This window comes from Atractosteus spatula, chromosome 28 (genome assembly GCF_055471065.1).
Source record: "Atractosteus spatula isolate fAtrSpa1 chromosome 28, fAtrSpa1.hap1, whole genome shotgun sequence".
NCBI classification, from domain to species: Eukaryota; Metazoa; Chordata; class Actinopteri; order Semionotiformes; family Lepisosteidae; genus Atractosteus; species Atractosteus spatula.
Genome location: NC_142733.1, coordinates 592,600 through 603,051, shown reverse-complemented (window position 1 = coordinate 603,051; position 10,452 = coordinate 592,600). Strand labels below are relative to the sequence as shown.

Here is a 10,452-nt window from a genome sequence, read left to right as displayed (position 1 = left end):
ATCCACACGACAGTTACAGTACCTAGGAGTTGACTTCAGTGATGTCACTGATGGGATGTTTCTAAAAATCCATCCTCTGTAAAACGTCTTCTCTAGTTGTCCTGCATATGTATTCACTAATGAAGCTGTGTGTTCTGAGCCTGGATCTCTACATTTCTGTATGAACCAGCTTAGAGGGCTAAAGACAGCTTGTGTTTAAATTGAGTGTAATTCAGTACAGTTTACTATTATTAACCATATTAATTTTAAGTGTTTAATGTAAAATCTTGTAAAAATATATTTTCATTGTTCAAATATACATTAAGTCTGACTATCATATAATAAGTTAAATACAAAACTAAAGAAAAAATAGGGTTAAATATAATTCAAAATATTTTGCTAACAATGTTAACTGTTTATGAATAATAAAATGTATTAACTAAGGAGTAGGATGGCACAGTTGTTAGTATGTTTTTTGTTTTGTTTCTTTTTCATAAATACAACAGTAGTACCTGATGTCTCAGTGGCTTTCAAAATTAAATTATGCATGCAAACCTGTGAACTAGAAAGATAACTAAGATATCCATCCATTTATAATGGTGGCAAAGTGGTTAGCATTGCTATCTTGCAGCACTGGGGTCCTAGGTTCAATTCCTGCCATCCTGTGGGTGTGGGGTTTACATGTTCTCTCTGGGTTACATGGTTTTTCTCCATATGTGTGATATGACTCCCTCTCGCACTCCAAAACATACTGGTAAGTTAATTGGTTTATGGGAAAACTGGCCCTGGTGTGTGTGTGTTTGTGTCTGTCTGTCCTGTGATGGACTGGCGCTATGTCCAGGGTGCATTCTGCCTTGTGTCCTTTGCTGACTGGGATAGGCTCCAAATCCTCTGTACTGGATAAAGAGATTAGAAATGGAAGTAAAGGCACTGTGTGGATGGAACTATACACAGTGTTAGAAACCCACTATGAAATGGCAGCATCTCACTGAGAATAAAATATTTTATAGTGCTGGCTTAAGGAAACAGCCTTTCCACCTCTCTTGCACATCAGTATCCATACCTAGTTATTTAAACAAATTGCCTCTAATTATAAACATCTTAATATGCTGGCTCTGTGGATCCGCATCAGCTATGTTTGCCCATTCCTTCAATTCATGTGCATCCAACACACAGTTCAATGCCAGCAACTACACATAATCTAAAATACAATCCTATGTAAACATATAGTCTGTTAACTTCATCATCTTCATCAAAAGTATGCCTAACCCCATTAGGAAGTGTTCTTGTTATAAGTGTATTCCTCAGCTTTCCCCAAATTATCTTCTTTTTGCCAACATCTCTAGTCTTTTATCCTGCAATAACTCAGCCAACACTTAAATCTCCAAAAGCTGCTTGTGTTAATTTCTTTAAATCACAAATATCATGTGTAAATACTGGCCATGTAATTCGCTTGCATTGTGGAATAATAGTTTATTTTAAAGGGAACTAGAGAAACTAAGAACTAGCGAAATCAAGAAAGGCTTTTTTTCTAGAATTAATAAATGCACATCCTGTTCACTGGGGAAATTAAATCCACAATGAGCAATCTTCAATATGTTCAGAATATGACAGCAAGAATCCTATCAGGGATGCATTACACCTGTTTTCAAGTCCTTGCACTGGTTACCTATCAGATTTCGAGTCAACTTCAAAATCCTTATCCTCCTGATATACTGTCCTACAACTGTTATTATTGATCTCTGAATTATTGTACTTGACATGACTTCATTAAGCCTTTCCTGAACGTCTATGACAGGCAGAGAGAGTGCTGTTTCTGGTGCGATCTTTTGCAGCTGACATTTCACTGTTTTAAACGAACAAGAAATTAGATTGCTCATAAATCACTTATTCTATATAAACACAGCGTAATTGCCCTCCGAAAATCCTCTTTTTCTTGTTCCTTTTAGAGACCTTGATCGAAACTGATTTTAGATGTCAGAAAGGATTTATTTTCTCTGTATTTCCTACATTGCTTTGTCGAGATTTTAACTTTATATCTAACTTTATATCTAGGCTCAGATTTCAACTATAAATCGTACAGTAATTAATAGCAGTAAATACTGATGTTTATACATAAAAAAGTCATGCCTTGGAGTATAGACCCCCAAAGGAATGCCATAGACTCAAACTGCAAAATAAACACATACAGAAAGAAAGTATTTGTATTGTAATTGCAAATCCTGGTACTGTATGAGTGATTGGTATGACTTTCCTCATTACAAATCTCTTATTAGAATTTAAATTTCTCTGTAACTCCAGGTCAGAACAGAGAAAATGTAACTGCCTTAAGGAGTTTACGATTATGAAAAATAGAAGGATAAGCATGATACGTATGTCTTCTGTCATTTTCTAAGTCATGTTACTGAGCACCAAATCTTATTGAGAATATGAATCCATTTAAGGTTTATACCATTAAAGTAACGGTTTATTCCATGCTGAAAATGTTTGTACCAGACTTTTTTGAGGCCTGTTTAATTGTGTCTGAAGTCTGATGTTGTAAATTTTATTGTTAAAAAGATCCATGAAAATGTCACTACTAAAGTTAGCTGGTACTGTTGGTACTGTAAGTGGCAAGTAGAGCTCATATTTTAGATTTTGTGTAGTTGCTACCGTTGAACTGTGTGTTGGATGCACATGAATTGAAGGAATGGGCAAACATAGCTGATGTGGATCCACAGAGCCAGCATATTAAGATGTTTATAATTAGAGGCAATTTGTTTAAATAACTAGGTATGGATACTGATGTGCAAGAGAGGTGGAAAGGCTGTTTCCTTAAGCCAGCACTATAAAATGTTTTATTCTCAGTGAGATGCTGCCATTTCATAGTGGGTTTCTAACACTGTGTATAGTTCCATCCACACAGTGCCTTTACTTCCATTTCTAATCTCTTTATCCAGTACAGAGGATTTGGAGCCTATCCCAGTAAGCGACGGACACAAGGCAGAATACACCCTGGACATAGCGCCAGTCCATCACAGGACAGACAGACACAAACACACACACACCAGGGCCAGTTTAAATCTAACCTCAGAACCTTTCTTTTCAGAAGACTTAGTGTCTGTATCTGCTTCATTTTCTAATTTTGGTAGCACCTCTAACTGCTTGTCTTTCTTATATGCATTTACTTTGTAATCTGTGGTCCTTTTATCTGTTTTTACATCTACTGTATTGCTTTGAGATGCCACCTTTAATGGTGATATATCAAATAAAGTTTTTTATTATTGTTATAGGGAAACATGATCAGATTGTCCCTGGTTCAGAAAAAAAGATTTAAAGTATACTAGTTTGTCACTCTTCTAATTCCCTTTGCTAAATAACTTTTCATACTAATCTGATCAATCTAACTGCCAGTTTTCTGTGCTTTCTCTATCCTGCTAGATTTGCAATTATTCTGAAAATTTTCATCTTGAAATAACTCATTTCTAAATACCTTTTTCACTGTTAACATCTTGCAGCAACTCTGTGACAAAATATACACTCCGACAGTTCATCCTGCTACCAACATTAAATAAAACAAATCTTAAGATTTCTATATTTATGTCTTTATTTAGTGGTTTCATTAGTGACAAAGGCTAAACTTTCTTGGAAAAATGTCTTTTATGTGTTGCGGAAAAAACTGACTTGCTTTAACAAAATATGTTTACAAATCCCTTCACCTGGCATTTTCGTAGTTAGAAATTATGGAACGCTCTGTTAAAAGCAAGGGAGTTTTTATGTCCGTTGCAGTTCTTTTGCAACATGAATATAATTATATCGTTATTAATTTCTTGAGATTCGCGATTATAAAAAAATAAAGTCCTAGTTCTATGGGATTCAGTCACAGACGATGTGACATGGGAATCAGGAAACTAACACACAGCGCCACCAGATTTAATAACGCAATAAAAACGCTATAAAATAATGTGACTAGGCACAGAAAAAATTTACAGCACAGTACAATAATAAATGCTGACCATGACTTTAGAAGCATAAATTACCTTACACTCAATTTAAACACAAGCTGTCTTTCTGTATGAACCTCTAAGCTGGTTCATACAGAAAATGTAGAAATGCATTAGCCTGATTATGATTAAAAAACACATAATTAAACACGCGTTTGCGATTTAAATCAGAACACGATTTAAATCAATATAAATGTTTATATTGTAACGCATACTGTCCAGCCTCCATTTCTCTATAAACATTTACTCTGTTGCACACACACACACACACTAGAAGCAGGAACCGCTATCAGAAGGGAAGATATGTTCAAAATATCGCAAATATCGATCATGTTGCGATATTTTGAAATATAAAAGTCGATTGATTGTCCATAATATTGCTATTCTATTTTTTCGAAGAAATGTTAAAAGAAAAGTCCAGAACCAGCTGGATTCAAACACACAACCCGCCAGCTGGTAGTCACGCACCTAGACCAGTAGGCTACAAGACAGCTCGCATGAACTGTCAGGCAAAACAGCCCTACACAGCCCTGTCGCAGTACACGGATATAATCATACCGTTATTAAATTCTTTAGATACGCAATTCCATATTATATTCCCTTTTAATCAAATTCTAAAAGTATGCTTGTTGACTCCGGTATCACGTTAGTTAAAGACTTCGAAGCTTAAAATGTTTAGGGAGAAATGGAATACTGGTGTGTATTTTTTTCTTTAAAGTACCAAGACCAGCTATATACTGTATGTTTATGTTCCAAAATTAATATCGTTTATGACCTTCAGATGCGTTATGCTCCTCTTCTTTTTATGCTCAGCTACTAAAATTTCCCTTTAGTGGTAAAATTCCATATAAATATTCAAAACTAAGCGGATTGAAATGTGCACAGTAAAGACATTGAATGATTAAATCTTTTCACTACCAACCAATGCATCACGAGTGCCCCTGTCGGTCATTTTAGCCAGCCAATCACTTACCGCGGTGCCCTACGGTGCCCTGCAGGTTGGTTACTGCACAGCGGGTTTTTACCGCTCATTTTGAATGGCTGCATCTGTAACTTACATCATCCTACCACTGCAGCTCGGGGAATATAGGGAAATGAGCACACGCTACGAATCGTCTCAATCACTCCCTAGAGTTGTAAGGCGCATTGAAGGGTGCACCGCCATCATTAATCGTTGCGCCTCTGTGAAAGGAAAGCTCTTGAGCAGTCTTTGAAACAGCTCGGATGAAACACTTGATTGCTTCCATGTACATCTGGAGTTCATTTCTTATTTTCACTTCACGCCGCCCAAAGCATTTCTAAAACAGGAGATTCGCATTTGGGAATGCGCCCTGCCCTACAAATAAAACAGGTCTACGGGTCTGGAACCTGCTCCACGGAAAAGAGTTTTGTTGCGCTTTTGATCAAAGGGAGATTCGTTGTTCTTACTTTTTGATGAAATAACACCCAAAGGGGCTTCTTTGGAGTTGGATTCCAACCAGCATCCTAAAGTTTCTTGGCGGTATCCTTTACAGTCCTCTGTTCGGTCGACAAGGGACTGAAGGGGGCAGCTTTCCTCACACATACAGTGCAATGTACTGTAGTGTTCTGTACTGTAGTGTTCCCGAACTGAATTCGCAGTTCTGCATCAGACCTCTAAATCGCTTCCTTAGTCTTGGTCAGGTTGAATTTAAGCCACGAACCAGACTTCTACTGTATAAATGTCTGGAGGAATCACAAACTATTTGAGAGGCCATCATCCCAGGGGGAACTGACAAAGTCTATCTCTAAACACCTAGCGCAGTCTCTCGAGAGACTGTCAAAAACCGCTTTCTCTGTTTGTGTTGCAAGTAAGTGAAAACACGGTCTCAACCCAGAGCCACTTGGCAATAGCAGCACTTAACTACTGTTATTGTCACTGCTTGATACCAACGTTAGCCTACTATACCATGTTCAGCCACCGCTGGAAAACATACTGCTTTAGTACCAACGGCCAACTTAGAACGGGCACACCTGTCAGACATGGAGAGCAACGAGTGAGGGATTTGAATCCATGCATGCAGAGCAATATATATTAGTAGTCCATCGCCTTAACCACTCGGCCACGACTACAGCGAATGCTGTTACTGCTGCATTCTTGCTACAATCTTACATGGATCGCGAGGCGCCGGCGGAAACCTTTTTCAAATTCGTTCTCCATTAAAAACAAAAACCTTTCCAAAATACAAGCCTTGCAGACAGACACGCCTCAGAGGACTTAAGGGTGGCTTCATGTGGGAATGATAAAATCTCCCCGTCCGGACAGGAAAATGGCACTTTGTTAGACACAAAGAAACAATCAACAACAGACAAATGTCCACAAGCATTTAAGAAGCCGCACCATGTTCTTGCTACAATCTCACACGGATCGCGAGACGCCGGCGGAAATCTTTTTCAAAGTCGTTCTCCGTTAAAAAAAAAAAACCTTTCCAAAATACAAACCTTGCAGACAGACACGCCTCAGAGGACTTAAGGGTTGCTTCATGTGGGAATGATAAAATCTACCCGTCCGGAGAGGAAAATGGCACTTTGTTAGACACAAAAAAACAATCAACAACAGACAAATGTCTACAAGCATTTTAGAAGCCGCACATGAAATAGCTCTTACATTCGTGTTAGACGCAGGAATCGCCTTTTTATTGACGCTCTTACGAACGCCATGGAAAGCAAAACAAAGCAAAGCAGAGCAGAACAAAACGAACAAAATAAAACCCTCACGTCCTGCACTTGAATATAATGCCGTTACGTGCCGAAGCGGTATTGGACGTCATCCTAGCACTGCAACCCGGGGCGTACGGTATATGAGAACGAGCACACATCACGAATCCTCTCTAATCACTCCCTGCACTGTAAGGCGCCTTGAAGCGTGCACCCTCAACATTCATCTTTGCGCATCTGTGAAAGGTAAACTCTTGAGCAAACTCTGAACCAGATGCTCAAACTCCAGCTAGGATTAGGGGTAGCATTCCCACGCTACTTGAACGCTTTGTTTACGCTCAGTGCTGGATTTTGGGAACTTTAGGACGAGTGGGACTTTTCTCCTATCTGTCAATTCGTTTTGTTTTGGAGACTCTTGGTTGTCTGTGTTGTATAGTGCAGCGTGAGGAAAACGTTTTCGAAAACTGTGCCGGCTCAAAAGTTGTAAGAAATCCTCTCCAGCTCTTTTAAGTCTCTTCAGTTTTGTCATTTAAAGTGAAACTAGATGTATAACTGGAGCCTCACTTATGCAAATGGTGAGGCTCCAGTTCGACATCTAGTTTCACTTTATATGACAGAAGTACGTCAGACTGCGCCGGACTGGGGGATCACTTCCGGTTATTTTTACCATCTTAAACATTTGAAACACTCCCCTATACAATTGTGACACTTCATCGTGGCTCCACCTAGGACACTCTTCAATCTTCCATCACTTCTCTCTTCTCCCGCAACACTCTCGTCTGTCGGCAGTATGTGACGTCTTTGCATTACCACTAATCTCACCACAGCAAGAAAGCAATGGGTTTTGGCAAGAGAGGAGGAGACTGATGTACTATAAAAACGCTAAATCGCTTGGACCCGCTGCCACGGAAATCAATTCTTCAGATAACCACACATTTTGCGTTCGCACGTCTGGTGCTCTACTTATACCTTTGAAAACCGGATCAATAAAGCTCAAAGAACCGACACGATAGGTGCTCGTAAAGCACGCAGTAAAGAACTCTTATCAGCGAGGGTTTCAGTGGGTTAACTGAGGAGAAGGCGTGATCGCTAATTGTTGAGTTTTTATTTGGTGTTAGAAACATCTTACTGTGCATGAAGTGCAACAAATGTAGCCACAGAAATTGCATCACGCTTTCATTTATGCTATTGCAGACAGCAACGTTGCCTAGATAGAAAACCGAAAAAGCCGTGGGTTTTCTTGACGGTCTGAAGGATCTCTCTTCGAATCTCTATCATTTGTCAATGGAAGTAAAAGGCGCTGCAATCTGATACGTTCACATTCAAACCCGCAGCTGTTGTTCGACTTTATTTCTTGACTAATTACAACTGAGTGTCGCATGAGCAGTTACGTAAACTTGTCTGCTATATTTGAACACAAATGCCGTTCTTCAATTAAAACTAACAGAACATTGTCAGGGACATTCAGTTATATACAAACAAGAGACAGACAAGAGAATATTTCTACCTTTCATGTGGACTACGTGTTGACTTACTGATCGGAATAATTGAAATGTTCGACTTCATAGCCGATGCAGTGCGTGCTAAATAGAACAGCAACGCTGGGCTCTCAGCACCGTACTGAGCCCAGGTGCAGTTCATTTACATGAAGGAAATCTCGTACTGGGTATGATTACACCCACATACAATAAGTAGCACAGGCTACTTAGGGGTTAGCCTGATGCATTTAAAAGTGACCCGAGCCAGGCAGGAGTCGAATCTACATTCTCCTGATCCGTAGTCAGACGCGTTATCCATTGCGCCACTGGCCCTGGTGTCGCATTGCACGACTGCAACCCAGTGAGCTCAGCACTGCAACTAGTAAAACATTAACCCCGGTCCATTCTTTTCCAAATGTGAGAAACACCTGTTTTCTACATTCTGTCTGTTTAAAACCATATCTCTTTAAACCAAACCAAGAGTTTGTCCTTCGCACTGATATTCTGAACCTGTGCGGGGAGTCCCCAGCAGATTTCAAGTCCATTGCCTTAACCACTCGGCCACAACTACAGCGAGCTTGCCGCCGCCGCATTCCTCCTATAATCTAACACGAGTGCGAGGTGGCTGGGGAAACCTTTTCAGAGTCGCTCCCCGTTAAAAAAAATACCTTTGACAAAATACGTGCCGGCAGACAGACACGCCTCCGAGGGTTTAAGGGTGGCTTCACGTTCAAAGGATAAAGTCTCCCCGTCCGGATGTCAAAATGCAACTTTGGCAGACAGAAAAAACATCAACAAACCACAAATGTGGACAAGGATTTTACAAGCTGCACCACACTGCACTTTGAAAAGCATTTACATTAGTGGTAGATGCAGGAATTGCCTTTGATTTACGCTCTTACGAAAGCCCTCAGCTCCTACAGTTGAATATAATACCGTTACGTGTCGAAGCAGTAATGTACGTCATCCTACCACTGCAGCACGGGGAATATAGGGAGCACACGCTACGAATCGTCTCAATCACTCCCTAGAGTTGTAAGGTGCATTGAAGGGTGCACCGCCATCATTTATCGTTGCGCCTCTGTGAAAGGAAAGCTCTTGAGCAGTCTTTGAAACAGCTCGGATGAAACACTTGATTGCTTCCATGTGCATCTGGAGTTCATTTCTTATTTTCACTTCACGCCGCCCAAAGCATTTCTAAAACAGGAGATTCGCATTTGGGAATGCGCCCTGCCCTACAAATAAAACAGGTCTACGGGTCAGAAACCTGCTCCACGGAAAACAGTTTTGTTGCGCTTTTGATCAAAGGGAGATTCGTTGTTCTTACTTTTTGATGACATAACACCCAAAGGGGCTTCTTTGGAGCTGGATTCCAACCAGCATCCTAAAGTTTCTTGGCGGTATCCTTTACAGTTCTCTGTTCGGTCGACAAGGGACTGAAGGGGGCAGCTTTCCTCACACATATAGTGCAATGTACTGTAGTGTTCCCGTTCACTGAATTCGCAGTTCTGCATCAGACCTCTAACTCATTTCCTTAGTCTTGGTCAGCTTGAATTTAAGCCACGAACCATGCTTCTACTGTATAAACGTCTAGAGGAATCACAAACTATTTGAGAGGCCATCATCCCAGGGGGAACTGACAAAGTCTATCTCTAAACACCTAGCGCAGTCTCTTGAGAGACTGTCAAAAAATGCTTTCTCCGTTTGTGTTGCAAGTAAGTGAAAACGCGGTCTCAACCCATAGCCACTTGGCAGCAGCGGCACGTAAATACTGTTTCTGTCACTGCACTACTGATACCGACGTTAGCCTACTATACCATGTTCAGCCACCGCTGGAAAATGTACTGCTCTAGTAGCGAGGGCTGACTTTGAACGGGCACACGCGTCAGACATGGAGAGTGATGAGGATGGGATTCGAACCCATGCGTGCAGAGCACAATGGATTAGCAGTCCATCGCCTTAACCACTCGGCCACCTCGCCGAGGAGACTGGGCTGTCCGGACATGAGTTGGCGCGCTCCAGATTTTCTTTTTCTTTTTTTTCCATCGTACTCGAGGGCCATTTTCCTGTTCCACATCCAATTTCAACATCTTCCTTGGGAGATGTCAAGCCAGCAAGCCACTGCTGTGCTTCAGTGGCAGGTGTGGAGTTCAGTGACCCTGTTGTACACGGAAAGCACATTGAGCTCCTTGGACATGAAAAATTCCAGTTAAAAGCCATTTGTCATCCTTTCTCTTGGTGTCGATGTTGCTATTGTATGTAAAGGTGGCAACTTGCTCAGCGAGCAGGCGGAGCGCACAGCGAATGCAGATGTGTCTGAGTTGTGTGTCCAAGTG

At 40.8% G+C, this 10,452-nt stretch overlaps 1 non-coding gene across 1 annotated transcript; it reads right to left on the bottom strand.

The window, feature by feature from the left end:
- Window positions 1-10,015: 10,015 nt before the first annotated feature.
- Window positions 10,016-10,097, bottom strand: trnas-gcu (transfer RNA serine (anticodon GCU)). The gene has a single exon. It is a non-coding gene; the product is annotated as a tRNA-Ser (tRNA).
- Between the last annotated feature and the right edge of the window lie 355 nt (window positions 10,098-10,452).